This window comes from Pan paniscus, chromosome 8 (assembly GCF_029289425.2).
Source record: "Pan paniscus chromosome 8, NHGRI_mPanPan1-v2.0_pri, whole genome shotgun sequence".
Classification (NCBI taxonomy): domain Eukaryota; kingdom Metazoa; phylum Chordata; class Mammalia; order Primates; family Hominidae; genus Pan; species Pan paniscus.
Genome location: NC_073257.2, coordinates 62956715 through 62972485, shown reverse-complemented (window position 1 = coordinate 62972485; position 15771 = coordinate 62956715). Strand labels below are relative to the sequence as shown.

Here is a 15771-nt window from a genome sequence, read left to right as displayed (position 1 = left end):
CCAATTAAACGGCCACTCAGTACATTTATAACTATCTTCATTCTTTAAAAACTTACTAACAGAGAAACCAATGAACCCTACCACCTACTGTGACTTACTAGTTCACTCAACATCAAAATGTGTCTGCTAATTTTTTAGTCCTTGGGATACAAGACAAAACAAACAAACAAACAAATAAAAACCAAAGAATTTAGACAGGGGGAAGGAAAGGGATTGCCAGTAGATTTCATGGAACACATTAAATTTTGAAAAAAATCAGTATTTTCTACTTCTATTGCTTCGTGTAAAAAGTTTAAAATAAAAAAATGCCCACTGGAGCCACCTGTGTAGATGGAGAAGTGAGGACATGATATAGACAGGGCACAGGACATGCAGTCATTTCCTGACGACAGTCCAGAGGGACAGGAATAGTTCCCAGGATGTGTCCATTTCTCTTCACAGAAAGGGACTGTAAGATTTTGAGGGAAGAAGCCCTACACGAGAAAGGTGTTAAGAAAATCATCACTGAAATATGGCTTCCAAAAATTGAGCATGCTCTAGGTTACAAACAGACATATTTAATTCCTAGAACTTGTTGAACTTCTCTGACATGGGTAGATGGGAATTTCCAAAGAGTTATTAATAATTGTGCTTCTAAAGTTGCAGGGTCAACATTTCACCCTCTAGAAAGCAGGGCAATTCAGGGTTTAGAGTCTTCTTGTTTACATCGTAGAAACCAGAACAAATTTCATGGGACCCCCTCACCCCCAACAACCAGCAGCCAGGTGGAGAGAAGGCCACAGCTGTCTTTGGGTAGGGTGCCTGTGTGTGCATGCTGTGTGCATGTGCTGGAGAGACTAAGGCATAGAGAAGGGCCCAAGCAATGAGGTAAAGTGAGTCTCCTGGCTGCGCTAGTCCCTTCTTCCAGGCACAAAGAAGTTGAACTTGTTATTCATGTAGGCCCCCTTCCTCTCACCTCAGCTTTTAGTAAGCAGTGTGTGTGTGCATGAGTAGCTGTGTGTGACAGAGTAAGTCCCTGTGCCTTTCTAGATTTCAGTAATTCAGGTTTGCAATTTCAACAGAAATAATCTGTAAATGACACAAGCAAATTTACAAGTTAGATTAGCAACTTTACATTGCTTAAAATCTGATGTTATATTTTTTAAAATGCCTCTGGGTACAGGCAAAATTATGTCATATGGCCACTGGAACTGAAGTCCTTACCAGCTATATGAAGAATATTCAGATTGTTTCTGTTATCTCTGCATTTTAAAGTAGCAAAATACTAAGCCATTAGGTTATTGAACCTGTAATATTCCCACAGGGGTTTTATGTCTACCCCATGGGATTCAATTAATTTTCCTGGACTCTGGTTAGACTGTTTCCTTTCCCTCTTAGGCATTTGGCCCCCAAAGTCAGGAAGGTAAAAGTGTCATTTTTAAAGATTTTACCTGTCAGGGAATTTCCTGGTTGGTGCTCCTGGAAAGCATGCAGCTGGCCGGCAGGAGTCTGACATTCTCAGTCAGTGGGGAGAGAAGACATGTGTCTCCCAAAGCCAAGAGGTAGCCAGGTGGAGGACAGCAGGACTTTCTAGGGAGTCCAAGGGGAAAGTTCTGAGTGGACCCTGGGAAGGGACATGGGTGCCCCATTTGAGATGACCTGTGTCCTTCCAATGCCTGGTATCCCCAAGAGGTGCCCAGACATGGACCCGCCCTGGGGAACGAGGATGTGGTGCTGCCTGGAGGAGCTAACAGTGAGGTTTGGGGAAGTCACCACACAGCTCCCAGAACCCAGAATCTCCGACAAGCAACCATGTGTGGAGAGGGAATGGGGACAGTGGAAGGACACAGCTCAAATGAAGACACTGCGGACATGTTTCCATGGCTTTCTACATTCTTCATCATCATCGAGTGTTCTCCTCTACACAGTGAGCACAACATTTTACCCACGTGCCTGATGGACAGGCCAAGCTGAATGGAAGCCTTCTGAGGCACTGGAGCAGAAGGGAAAACTTGCACATGGTCACAAAGGACTTCACACTGTTCCATCCCCTCTACTGCCATCCAAGAGGCCTCTTGACTCTTCCAGAATCAGATGTAAAAGACAAGGTCAGTAAAATCAGTATCCATGCCACCTGAAGCTGTGATTAGCCATTGTACACGAACATGGCACTTTTATTTACTTATTTATTTATTTATTATTTATTTTGAGACGGAGTTTTGCTCTTGTCGCCCAGGCTGGCACGCAGTGGCACTATGTTGGCTCACTGCAACCTCTGCCTTCCGAGTTCAAGTGATTCTCCTGTCAGCCTCCCGAGTAGCTGGGATTACAGGCACCCACCACCACGCCTGGCCAATTTTTGCTTTTTTTTTTTTTTTAAGTAGAGATGGGGTTTCACCGTTGGCCAGGCTGGTCCTGAACTCCTGACCTCAGGTAATCCACCTGCCTTGGCCTCCCAAAGTGCTGGGATTACAGGCATGAGCCACCGCGCCTGGCCTGAAGATGGCACTTTTAAAAAGATTTTTTTCTAAGTAAAATGGCCCCCAAAGAGCCCAATGATTTTTTTAAGGGTTTATTTTTAATTTTTAAAAAACTGGATAAAAATGAAAGCTGTAAAATATGGGAAGAGGAGCAAAAGAGCTGCTGAGTTTGCATTTGAAATTGTGAGGGGCTGGGGAGGACACGACCAGGTAGAGAGGACCGCTACCCACTAGTCCCTGCTCTCACAGCTTGCGCTCCCCACACTCAGGCTGCACCGCCAGGGAACACAGGACAGAAGTCTAGAGGACAAGAGACCAAACTCAAGTCTTCTTTCTTGTGGTTGGTTGGGTGTTTACATGTGCAAGTGTAGTAAGCCACACACCCCACGGACATAAGGTGCCTGTCTGTGGATGCCATAGGCATGCTCCTAAGCTCAGTCTCTAGTGACCCCGAGTCTCTGGGCAGGCCATGGGCCTTCACTTCTCCACTTTCTTGGCTTTCTTGAGGATGCCGCATTTTTTCCTCTTAGGGCAGTGGCACTGCTCGTCGTTGCTGGGGATACATTCGCAGTGCCACACCTCCTCCACCTTCTCCACGGGGTAGACGGCTTCCACCTAGTGGCAGATGAGCCGCAGCTGCGTAGGGTCCACCTGCTTCTTGTTGCAAGCCCGGAAATGGTTGTACTGCAGCCGGAAGTTCTCGGCGGTGGAGGAGCCCCGCGGCAAAGTTGCCCACGGAGAGGCTCTGCTGCACGATCTCGCGCACCTCCTTGTCGGACAGCAGGTAGGGAGAGCGCACCGGGAAGCTCGGTGAGGGACCACCACCTCATCCAAGGGGATCTTGCAGAAGTCCTTGCTGCTCCTCTCGGGGGCAGCGGGGGACCCTCAAACTCCTCCCTGAACCTCTCAGGATTGATTGCATAGCTCCTCATGTTTCTACACTGGGGGCCAGCACGTGGACCTTGCACTGCTGCTGGTAGGAGCGCCTCTGTTCGTGTTCCAGTGCAGGTTGCCCATGTACTCCAGGGTCCAGACGCGATTGTTTTTGGTGCAGAGGTAGAGCAGGTGCACTTAGTGGCGAATGAGCTTGATGCAGGACGGGTCCAGCTGCTTCTTGCCCAGGGAGTCGCTGCAGCTGTACTGCTTGTGCAGGTTGTCATGGGTGAAGAGCTTGGGGAACAGGGGCACCAGCAGGCGCGAGGTGAAGTTGCCGATGGACAGGGTGCTCTCCTAGATACTGCGAAGATGCTCGTTGCTGAGCAGGCAGTCGGCGCCGGGCAACTCCAAGTTGGGCTGGGGATCTCCAATTTGTCCAAGTCGATAGGTACCAGTCAGATCTTCTTGGAGCGGCACCGCTCGCCCTTGAAGCTATCCTCCACCCTGATTACTGAGATGTCATCGGGCAGTCTGGACGAGTTGTAGTAGTTGTCGCGTGGGGGGCTCGCCTTCACTGCCCGCGTCCAGCCCCAGGCCCTGGAGCTTGTCGTTGATGCACTGGGCGCACCGCTGCAGCCAGGCCTCCTCCTCCTGCATGTGGGGGAAGTAGACCTCCGTGTAGTTGCTGATGATCTGCAGCCTCTGCGGGTCCAGCTCCTGCTTGCCGCCGTCCCGGTAGCAGCTGTCCTGCTCACCCAGCTTGCCGTAGTGGAAGAGCTCAGGGAAGAGCCAGTGGAGGAGGAAGACGGCAAACTCGCCGGGTGAAGAGGCTTCATCCAGGAACTAGGTGAGGGCCTACATGTCCACCACGTGGTCTGAGGCGATGGTGCTGCTCCTGTCCAGAGACAGGCCCTCCTCCTCATCTTTGTGGTCCAGGAAGTGGCCGGGGTCCACTGCTCAGCCTCAAGCTGGCAGCCTGGCCACCGGGCTGGCTGTTCTCCATCTCCCGCTGGGCCCAGAAGCGGCTGAAGAACTTACTCAGCTGGGGCAAGCACTCGGCCTGTCACACAGCCCTCTCCTTCACCGAGGGGTAGTAGACCTCCGTGTAGTTGTGGATGAGCTGCAGGTGCAGTGACTCCAGCTTAAGCTTGGCCTCAAAGCTGCAGGCACTGCAGCCTCGGGAGAAGTTGACTGTGGCTGAAGAGCTTGGGGATGAGCTGCAGTTGCAGTGACTTCAGCTTAAGCTTGGCCTCAAAGCTGCAGGCACTGCAGCCTCGGGAGAAGTTGACTGTGGCTGAAGAGCTTGGGGAAGAGCTGCACCAGCGGGCAGCAGGCCAGGACCCCACCTGACAGGCTCTGGTCCAAGATCTGCTTGAGCTCCATGCCTGTGAGCTGCTATGGGGTGGTGGGGGTCGGCTGGAATTTGGCCACCATCTCAGTGGGGTTCACCTTCAGGGAGAGCAGGTCCACTTTGCTGTGCAGCTGGGACCTGTTGGGCGTGAGGGTGTTGAGCATGTAGAACATCTCCTGGATCAGGAAGTAGATGTTAGGGTCACTGTTGGTGGCTGCCCCAGTGCTGCCACAGTCCCATTTCTATGGCTCATTAAGGAGCCTAAGCAGCGAGGGGCTGTTGCTGGCATTTGCCTTCTGGAAGAGCTCATACGTGTTTAGCAGGTCCCCTGAGGGAGGGTTCTTCTTCTCCATGACCTTGTGCGAGATGCCATACAGAGGCTTCTTGTAGTAAGGGGTGGTGGCATGGTTGCGGGGCTCCTCCTTGCTTGGCCACACAGAGCCTGAGCTCCTGCCTTGCCAGCCTGCTCTCCATTGCCTTGGCAGGGCGAGCTGTTCTCGGGTTCCACATGCCTGCTAGGAGCGCCTCTGGGATCAGCTACCTCCTCTCCACACTGGGGATGGAGTCTGGCTGGCCATTGCTGACCAGCTGAGTCCTGGAGGGCAGTAAAGACGCTGTCCAGAGGGTGCTTCTCAGAAGTCCTGGAATTCACGGAGCAGCCTAGAGCAGCATCTTTGGCCTCTGTCTCCACTCTCACTTCTTAGAAGTTCTTCTACATCAATTTTTTTTGGAGATGGTTCTGACTCTGTCACCCAGGCTGGAGTGCAGCAGTTGATCAGAGCTCACTGCATCCTTGACCTCCCAGACTCAAAAGAGCCTAGCTACTTAGGAGTAGCTAGGACTACAGGCCACGGCCACCATGCCTGGCTAATCTTTTAAATTTTTTGTAGAGGCAGAGGTCTCTCACTGTGTTGCCCAGACAAGTCGCAAATTCTTGGGCTCAAGTGGTCCTCCCAAAGTGCTGGGATTAATGGCGTGAGCCACCGTACCTGGCCATATTTTTTTTTTTCAAAAAATTCATTTGTAGAGTTTAAAAAGTATCTTTTGATCAAGAGTTCTTATTGTATTTATGTTTGCAAATTTCATTTCCCATTCTGTTGCTTGCCTTTTCACTCTCAGTGAGTTATTTTATGATTACAAATCCTTATTTTTTATGTTATTTTATTACTATTTATTAACCTATTTATCTTATTTACTAGCCTTCAATAGTTACTTTTTGAGTCTTTTTTTAAATCTTAAGGTCATAGAAGTGTCCTCTGTATTACTTTTTAAAAACTGTACTGTTTTATGTTACACATTGGCTTCTATATGAAATAATTTTTGTGTATGTTGTGAGGTTGGATGTTAATATTCATTTTTCTCTGTACCGATGTATGAAAGACAGCACAATTTATTGAAAATGAATCTTTTCCTCATTGTACTGAAGCACTATTTTTTTCACAAATCAGCTAAATATATTGTGTGGTTCTCTTTATGAGCTCTCTATTCTGTTTCATTGAAATGTCTATACTTGTACCTTTTCCATAATGTCATAATTGATATACATTTATAAAAACTTTATATCTAATAGTGTAAGTCTTCACATTATATTTTTTCTTCAAAGTTATCTATACACTGCATTTTTATTTGCATTTTATAGTCAGTTTTTCAGTTGCCACCAAATATAATGCAGACAAATTACGCTATTACTAATCACAGTATTGTGATTTTCAGTGTATTACAAATATAGATTTATTTAAAATACTGAATCTTTCTTCTAATACCAGGAATGACATAGGAACGTGGTACAACTTTATTTCTGTTGAATATCTTTAATTTCTCTCAGTAAAATCTCACAATTTTCAGTAAAGGGATTGCATATGCTATGTTATATTTTATATTAGGAATTCAATGTTTCTTCCTGGAAACATTTCAGATTTTTAATATTTTATTTGATTTAGACTCACTATATTTGGAAAGCTTTAATTGTAATTTTATTTTTAATAGATATAGAGCTATTCGGATTTGCTATTTATTCTTGTGTCACTATTAATGATTTTCTAGAAATGTATCTATTTCATCAAATTATGTCAAAATTTTTGACTTAAAGTTACTTATTACATTCTCTTTTTCTCTCCCATGACTATAGAATCTATAATGATTTCCTTGTTATTATTGATGATATTTAGAATTTGTGGATACTCTTTTTTTTTATTTCATGCATAATCATGGTATATTTTTATCAGTCTTTTCAAAGTAACTTTGGCTTTTGCTGATTTCATTTATTTTATGATTGTTTCCTTTTCTCATGCTTCTTATGTATCTTCTCTTTTCTAATTCTTTGGATTTAATTTGACATCACATTTTAAATTTTTGAGATTGACAATTAGATTATTAATTTTCAAGCTTTAATTTTTTAAACAAGCATATGCATTTATCTCCAAGCTGAGGTTTGCCTAAGCCTCCCATCTTTTAACAAGCAGTATTTTTACTTTCGTTTTTATTAAATTCAAAATATATTTTAATATTCATTGTAATTACTTTTTCAATCCGTGAATAACTTAGAAATGTGATGCTTAATTTCTAAACATTTGGTTACTTTCGAAGTCTTGCTATAGATTTGCAGCTTAATAACATTGTTGTACAAAAAAACACTGTCAAGGATTTCAAATTTTTGGTATTTATTGATTCTTGTTATGGGCCTAACCTCAGCCTATATCTGTCTATCTAACCTATCTATCTATCTATCTACCTACCTATCTATCTATCTATCTATCTATCTATCTATCTATCTACCTAGATAGACAGAGATATCTATAGATAGCTATGGTAAATTTTGAAACACGTTCCAAATACATTATAATAAATTGTGTGTTTTGCTATTTTTGGGTGCAGTTTTTATATCAAAGTATTTAATCCTACTGCTTTAAATTTTTGTACTATTATTGATATTTTGTATCCTTTTTGCTATCAGTTATTGAAAAAGGTATATTAAAGTCTTTATGATCGAAGATGCAGCTATTGCTCCTTTTAGTTCTATAAAAATTGTAAATGTGTGTTAACTGTGTGTGAGTGAATATACATACACAAGTTTGACAACTTCCTCAATAGTTGATTCTTTTATATGGATGATGGATACATCTTCCTTTCAGGTAATAATTTCTGCCTTAAAATCTCTTTTGTCTGATATTAACATAGCTAAACAAATTTTCATTTGGCTTGTGTTTGATTACCTTTTATATGCATATATGAAAGGTTTTTAAATTAAGATAGTTCTATAGATAGAAGATAGAAGATATATAGATAGAAGATAGTAGATATCTTCTACAGATATAGATATGTACATGTATTTATATACATATATTAATATTTATATGTCTATATCTGTATACAAATGTATATATGCAGATATCTATACATGTATATCTATATAAATATCTACATGCCGATATATATATCTATGTGTGTATATGATATCTATGTCATTGATGTAGGAAGAGTATTATGTCCAATATTTACCAGGAGTCATTTCAGATAAGCAAGAGGGTTCTGGTATACATTTTCTCTTCCTACTCACTAAGGATCTACCAAAGCAAATCATTTGTAGAACAAGGAAAGTTATAAAATTCTCTCTCTCTCTTTTTTTCTTAAGAAAACTGGGGAAAGCCCCTAGACTAGCTTGGCTAGGAGGATGGTTTCTGTTCATATATTTTCTGGTCTGGTTTTCTCTTCTGTCATTCATGGTTTTTGATTATTATATTCTAGGTCATTGACTCCTGGCCAATCATTTCGCAGTTGTGGGAAGGTCTCCATTGCTACCTATTCCAAGTTAACTCTATCCATGGTATCTTGTCTTTCATGCGTATGCTCTGTGAAATTTTGGCTGCTGGTTCTTCACCCCCATGGAACAGGTTCTGCTTTCCTTTCACTGTGTTCTCCTCAACTACTCCCTGTGCTGCTCAGCACTGTCTGTGCACCTTCTTCTGGGGCTGCTTGTCGCAAGAGGGGTTAATCCTTCTAGTGTTTGGGATTGGGGTTTGGAGTCACTTCCAGATTGAGAGTGAGATGAAAAATAAAATATGTTGTGTACTAGGCAGAGGAAGTAATGGTACTTCCTGGAGGTGAGGTGACATAAGGGTAGGGGACACTGGGATGCACTGCCCAGATGTCTCTTCAGGAAAGACTTATTCTCCTTTAGGAAAGACCAAGTCTCCTGAGGACTTACTTTCCTTGCTGCTAGATGATAGCTCTCTGGGTCACTTCTGTTGGGGCATTGCCTTAGTTGCAGATAGACTCTTTGCCTGAGGTCACAGCCCCTGCTGGAGGCCCACAGCCAGTGGCTGATCGACAAGAGGTATGAAGGTTGAGACCTCTCTTGTCCCCAGTCAAGTCACCTTGGAAGGGTCATCTTATTTTTAGAACTCCCTGAAGGATCGCCTGAGGCTTTGAGGCTGTGCTACAGTTCGACTACTAGCTCTGCTCCATCCTGCTTTCTTTCCATGGGTGTTGACCACATGGGAACACCCTAATAAACCTCCTACACATTGGTCTCCATCTTGGAATTGGCTCCCCAGGGAGTTCAATGCTGTGTTATGGTGTTACACACCATCACTGATTTTTTTTCAACCATCTCCCAGCAATCTTGGCATGTTCTTTTATTCAAATTGTTCTCCCAACATTTTCCCCCATGAGAGCCACAAAAAATGGAGGATCTGGGCAGATAATTAAGGAAGGCACTCAGGCATTAGGTTAAACAGGCAAAGTTCACTATGGGAACTGAGGGTTGAGTATGGGAAGTGTGTTCAGTAAGAATCTGCTAGAACCAGGGTAAAGGCGAGGGCTGAATCAGCAATAGATTAGCATTGATTGTGGAGCTTGTTACACATCTTCTGGCTAAGAACAGGTTTAGCCTCAGAGTCTGCGAAGCCAGAAAGGAGAAAGAGGAAAAGGTCGGAGGAGGGAAATTTGGAGCTTAGAGGTCAACAGGTTAGAAATAGAGACAGGAAACTAGGCAAGTGATAAAACATACACACACACACACACACACACACACACACAAACTGTATTTGGGAAAAGAACTGAGCTTAAGGAGGACTACACCCTTGAAATAGCTTCCCCTTTCAAGGTTCTTCTCTGCAAAATTAAAGATGACCTTTTTTATTAAAAACCTCCTGACAGAGATTCTTCACATTCATTCTCCTAACATACATTATACACAGGGAACAAAGCTGCAGGAAACATAATGGAAACAAGAAATATAAATAGCTAATCTATATTTATGAGCACAGGAAGGAAGTGTCAGCCAGTGTCAGGAAACAAGAAGGGGGATGTTAGGGTCCAGAAAAGGAGCAGGTAGAGGAGGCTTGCTGACTTTGCTTAGTTCCATCAGGGTTGGAGAATTTGCATTTTGAGTGGGTCCAGCAGATGGTGCTGCTCCAGTAGAGAGCAGGAAAATCGTTTTGTATGTTTACAATTCTGAACGAATATGATTTGTAAAATTCCACCCCTATCTCCTCAGACATTAATATATGTACAGACACTAGTGTTTACAGCAAATCCTAATCTTGGTTTCATCAACTATCTGGGTCATTCTTATTTCGTATAGTAGCAATGCTATTGACAAGTTTCATGATCTTCTCTTGCCAGTTCCTCCCAGGATGATGGGATTTGGAGTCAATCCTGCAGTAATTGCTGGCACTATCACCTGCTGTCTTGTGTGCTTGCATGATAGTGTATCTGAAAAACATCTTCAGAAATGCACTGTTAATGCTTTGTCTGTTTCGATAAATATACTAAGGTTTAAGTATATACCTAATTGTATATAAGAGCCATAGTAATATGAATAATATTACACAGGCAGGAAATAAGCCAATAAGTCATTAAAAGGTCATCGTCTTAGTGTGCTAGGGCTGCCATAACAAAATACTATAGATGGAGTAATGTAAACAATAGACATTTTTTTTTTTCATGGTTCTTGAAGCTGGAAAGTCCAAGAGCAAGGTCTGGCAGCAGTGTCAGGTGAGGACTCTTTCCCTGGCTTGCAGATGGCTGCCTTCTCACTGTGTTCTCAAAGGGTGGGAAGAGATCTCTCTCTCTCTCTATCCCCTTCTCTTTCTGTCTTCCTCTTTCTCCCCTATCCTGCCTCGCTCTCTGACACTTCTTACAAGATTACCAATCCTATCAAATTAGAGCCTTACTCTTATGACTTCTTTAAATCTTAATGGCCTCTTAAAGGCCCTATCTCCAAATGCAGTCACCTTGGGAATTAGGGTTTCAACACATGAATTTTAACAGGACACAATTCAGTCCATTGAAATTGCTAAATATAAAAGGACTAAAAACGTAGCTGTGCCGGTAGTGGTAAAATGTGGGAACCAACACATATTTTCATCAGACGCAATACTCATTATCCTTGACTCTAATCCTAAATTGTGAGAAAATAAATTTCTGTTTATTTTTAGCACTGACTGAGAATTTCCAGCCACCAGGTAGTTTCCAAAATGTTTCTTTTTCCTTTTTTGTTTGCTTCCAATTTTTTAAAAATTTCATACCTACAGAGAAGTTGAAAGAATAAACATCCATATGTAGACTCACCACCAACTGTTCACATTTGGCCACATTATCTTACTTCTCAATCACAGGCTTTCAGCTTGGAATGTAACTTAAAGGATGTTTGAGTCAACTTTCATTCTATACACAATCTCAGTACAAGGGGTCATTGGCCTCTAAGATCTCTGGTGATGAGGAACTCAGCTATCTTTGAGTTAGCTGCTTGTGTTTTTTAGAGGCCTCTGGTTGTCACTAAGTTTGTGCTTAAACTGAAACCTGGCCCTCTATAACTTCCATCATTCGGGCTTTATATAACCCTTCAGCTAGACAAACACTAATTCTAGTTCCTTTCTTATACGATAGCTTTGTAATGTTTGAAGGCAGTACACATGTCCCCTTCTTTAGTTTGAAAAAAAAAAGACTAGCTAGCTGTGATTCCTTCATCCATGCCTTATTTGGAGTGGTAAGAAGTCTTTACTTGCTTGAGTAGTAGGGTCACATATTTACAAAGCACCACTGAAATTCTATAAGACAATGAGGCTTCTTGATTTGCTCTAATGGATGCAATCTTTCTTTACTCACTCCAGTTGGCCCAGTCTCTTTGGGGTTTGTGGAAATCAGGAGTCCCCCAGGACAACCCTCAGGTTCAATAATTGATAGAACTCACTGAAAACTGTTATACTCACAGTTATGGTTTATTACAGTGAAAAGTAAGAAATGAAAATCAGCAAAGGGAAGAGGCATGATGGGGCAGGGTCCAGGAGAGTTGCAAGTGCAAAGCTTCTAGTTGTCCTATCACAGTGGAACTCTAGACAGTGCTAATTCCTCCCAGCAATGATGTTGGGCAATACGCACAGAGTATTGCCAGCCAGGGAAACTCATTTGGGCCTTGGTGTCCAGAGTTTTTAACTGGGGTTTGGTTACATAGATATGGTTGACTACCAGTAGATATGGTTGACCACCCATTGACCACCTTAGCTTCCAGCCTTCCAGAGATTGGGTTGATATTGCAAGGCCTAAAGCCCCACCATAATCACATTGTTAGCATAGACTATCTGGCATGGTCTTAGGCTGCCAGGTAACCCCATCTTATCAGGCAGGACATTACAAAGGCTTAAAATACTCTCAGAAGCAAAGGCCTAACTTCTCTTTGTGCAAAGTTCATTCTTTTCCACACAGGGTAGATTAGCTATCTTTCCAATATCCCCTTTGTTCATTCCCTACTTCTCTACCAGATGGTGTTTGGGCATGTGGATCCCACTGTAGGGGGAGATGAGCCTTGATATGAGTGCAGGGCCTATCCTATCTCTTGCCTCTGCTCTGAAGTGGCTGATCCAGTCAGGTTCCCACAGCCTTACAGTGGTCTTCCCCAAGTGCAGTGTTGTTCCTAGGCTTAGTTAGACCCACCCTACCTTACATTTGCCAGGACTGCAGATGCCACCGAGTTCAGCCAGGTCCTCTCTCTAGCCCCTGGCCTTGACGTTAGTGTTATCTCACCCCTAACTACAGAGGCTCCATTATAGCAGGTCCTGAAGCTGCTAATCCTGTTACCTACCTTGTCTGGTTCTACAGGGGAGTCTGGGAACTTCTGGAGCCCTTCTATGCCTTTTAAGAGGAAAGGCAAGTTTAGGAGTGGGAACACAGGCCCTCTTTCTGTGGAACCATGCCTCTCTGCCGCCTTCCTTGTTCTGTGGTAGCACCAGGTTGGTGTAAGCCATTCTACACCACAGTCTCTTCTCAGAGTTCTGAGCTAGGACTGGGGCACAAGCCCCCTCTGCTTTTGCATCTGGCTCTCCCCCAGTTTATGTACCATATCCTCTTCTTTCCTCTTCCAGACTGTGGCCCGGAGGAGGCAAGCCAGGACACAAGTGTCTGCCCACTTGCTTTTGCTACAATTTGCCTTCTGTTATTTTTCCCACAATCCACCAGGCCAACAGGAAGAACTGCTTCTATATCAGGTTTTCCTCTATCCCCAATAAGGAGGTATTTAGGCTATATTAGTTGAATAGTAGAACCAGATATAAAGAAGGGGAAAGAATGGCTGGGCATGATGGCTCACAACTGTAATCCTGGCACTTACGGAGGCCGAAGCGGGCAGATCACTTGAGGCCAGGAGTTTGAGACCAGCCTGGCCAATATGGCAAAATCCTGTCTCTACTAAAAATACAAAAATTAGCTGGGCGTGGTGGTGCATGCTGCAATCCCAGCTACTCTGGAGGCAGAAGAATTGCTTGAACCCAGGAGGTGGAGTTTGCAGTTTTCTAAGGGGAAAGAAAACTATTAATATTTTCAAAATATTATCTCTATTATGCTTGTATAAAGAGTTCAGTAGCAATGAAAACCTGACCCATGGAAAATAGGAAAACTTCTTCCCTTTTCCCTCTTTCCCTTCTTGCCATCTTTCTTAAAGCCCATAGACTTCACAAATAACTTAGCAACTAAAAGGTCGTAGTTTTGGAAATGGAAGGCAGGTCATGTGATTCACTGGAATTTTAATTTTCATGGTAATGATAATAGCTGCCATTTATTTGAACTCTATGTACCAAGTATTGTGTGAATTAATTTAATTTAATTTAATTAATTTAATTCTCCCCAAAGCGCTATTACTATACCATTACCCCCATTTAGCAGATGAGAAAACAGGCTCAGAGAAGTTAAGTAATTTTCCAAAATCCTATAGCTGGCACTGGAATTTAAAGCCAGTACCATTAGACTACAGGGTCCATGCACTGATTGACTACCCCTCCTAAACTGCCTTTTGATGAGGGATTCATATTTCTGTTTTCTTTGTAATTGCCACATAAGGCATTCAATAAAACACTACTTTATGCTCAGCTGCACTCAGTTTTGCAAGCTTCCAAGGATCCCTTGGTGATAAAGGAGTAATGTGGCACTTAAAACCTGGTCTGATATTGGCATGCACCCTAAAAATGCTGCTGGTATTACTGAGGGAACCAGCCGCTTGGGACTCTTACCTTCCTAATCGCTTCTTAAGGGAACTTGTAATGAATCTAATTGGAAGCATCTACTTAATTCTCTACAAGATAATATCACATAAACCAGAGCAAGAAAGGTGTTAAAATCAATAAATGAGAGAGAAAGAACTGAAAATATAGAGCTAAGGATAGGAGGGCAGGCAGGGCATTGTATATTTGTAGCTCAGGAGAAAAGTCTGGGGCACTTTTTGATAACTGCTGTTATGTGCAAAAAAATGTTTGGGTGTGGGAACTATGAGCACGTATGTTCCTTTAGACATCTGATAATCTAAACTATGGTAATTTCTGTGGGTATCAGTGAAAAATCTGTGCTGCTGATCTGTTCAAAGGGCAGCACTATGGGCAGATTTCAGATCATACTGAGAATTGAGGCCGTGTGACTGTGATCAAGATTGTACTGGAGCCATCATTTGGTTATTCATTTACCCATTAGGGAGTTGAGCTGGGGCTGGGCACGGTGGCACACACCAGCAATCCCACCACTTTCGGAGGCAGAAGTGGGAGGATCGCTTGAGCCCAGGAGTTTAAGACCAGCCTGGGCAACATAACAACCCTGTCTCTACAAAAAAATATTTTAAAAAATTGGGCTGGGTGTAGTAGCTCACGCCTGTAATCCCAGCACTTTGGGAGGCCAAGGTGGGTGGATCACTTGAGGTCAGGAGTTCAAGACCAGCCTGGCCAACATGGGGGAAACCCCATCTCTAGTAAAAATACAAAACAATTAGCCAGGCATGGCGGAGCACACCTGTAGTCCTAGCTACCCAGGAAGCTGAGGCACAAGAATCACTTGAACTTGTGAAGCAGAGGTTGCAGTGAGCCAAGATCAAGCCACTGCATTCCAGCCTGGGCAACAGAGTGAAACTCTGTCTAAAAAGAAAAAAAAAATTTAGCCAGGCATGGTGCCTGCCTGTGGTCCCGTCTACTCAGGAGGCTGAGGTAGGAGGATAGCTTGAGCCCAGGATGTCAAGGCCACAGTGAGCTGTGATTGCACCATTGTACTCTGGCCTGGGAGATGGAATGAGATTCTGCTTCTTTTCTTCTTCTTTTTTTTTTCTCCTTTTATGGGTAGGACTTGGGTGGGTGGAGATGATATGATGGGGATGGACATTAGAAGGGAAGTCATTAGTGAGCAGAGAGCTAAAGATGGGAAAACGCGGTGTGTGTTCCGGGGTATGGAGAGTTATTTTCTCCAGCTAGACTTTCAGAAGAAGGAAAGAAAGAGAGACAAAGCCAGAAGAGCTGAACAGGATCAAATTGTGTAAAATGATGACTGCTAGGACCCCAGGACCAGTGCTCAGTGTGAACCACAGTGGCACTGGGAGGGCCTGGGAGTAGGAAAATCAGTGAGGAGGCTCTGAGCTTGGGTGGGGCAGAAAGGGTAACTTTTTTATATTTGCTGCTTCTGAGGCTGCAGTAACAATACAGTCCCTCAGTCACCTCTTCCCTCATGGTTGTTCCTACTGTGTGTCTTGCTGGTTTCTCCTCTTGGTAAACCTCCACCATCCCCCGGAGTTGTATCTTTTGTCTTCCTCTCCTCCCCAACCATCTCCCTTCATTACAT

General features: G+C 43.6%; 1 protein-coding gene and 2 pseudogenes across 1 annotated transcript in view; 1 reads left to right on the top strand and 2 right to left on the bottom strand.

Moving 5' to 3' along the window:
• LOC100970446 (NUT family member 2D-like) overlaps positions 1–15771 on the bottom strand; it is a 54889-nt gene that overhangs the window by 22305 nt on the left and 16813 nt on the right. The gene's annotated exons all lie outside the window — the stretch shown is intronic.
• LOC100984918 (protein SHQ1 homolog) overlaps positions 1908–15771 on the top strand; it is a 32370-nt pseudogene continuing 18506 nt past the window's right edge.
• LOC100982770 (BEN domain-containing protein 3-like) lies at positions 2062–15713 on the bottom strand (annotated as a pseudogene).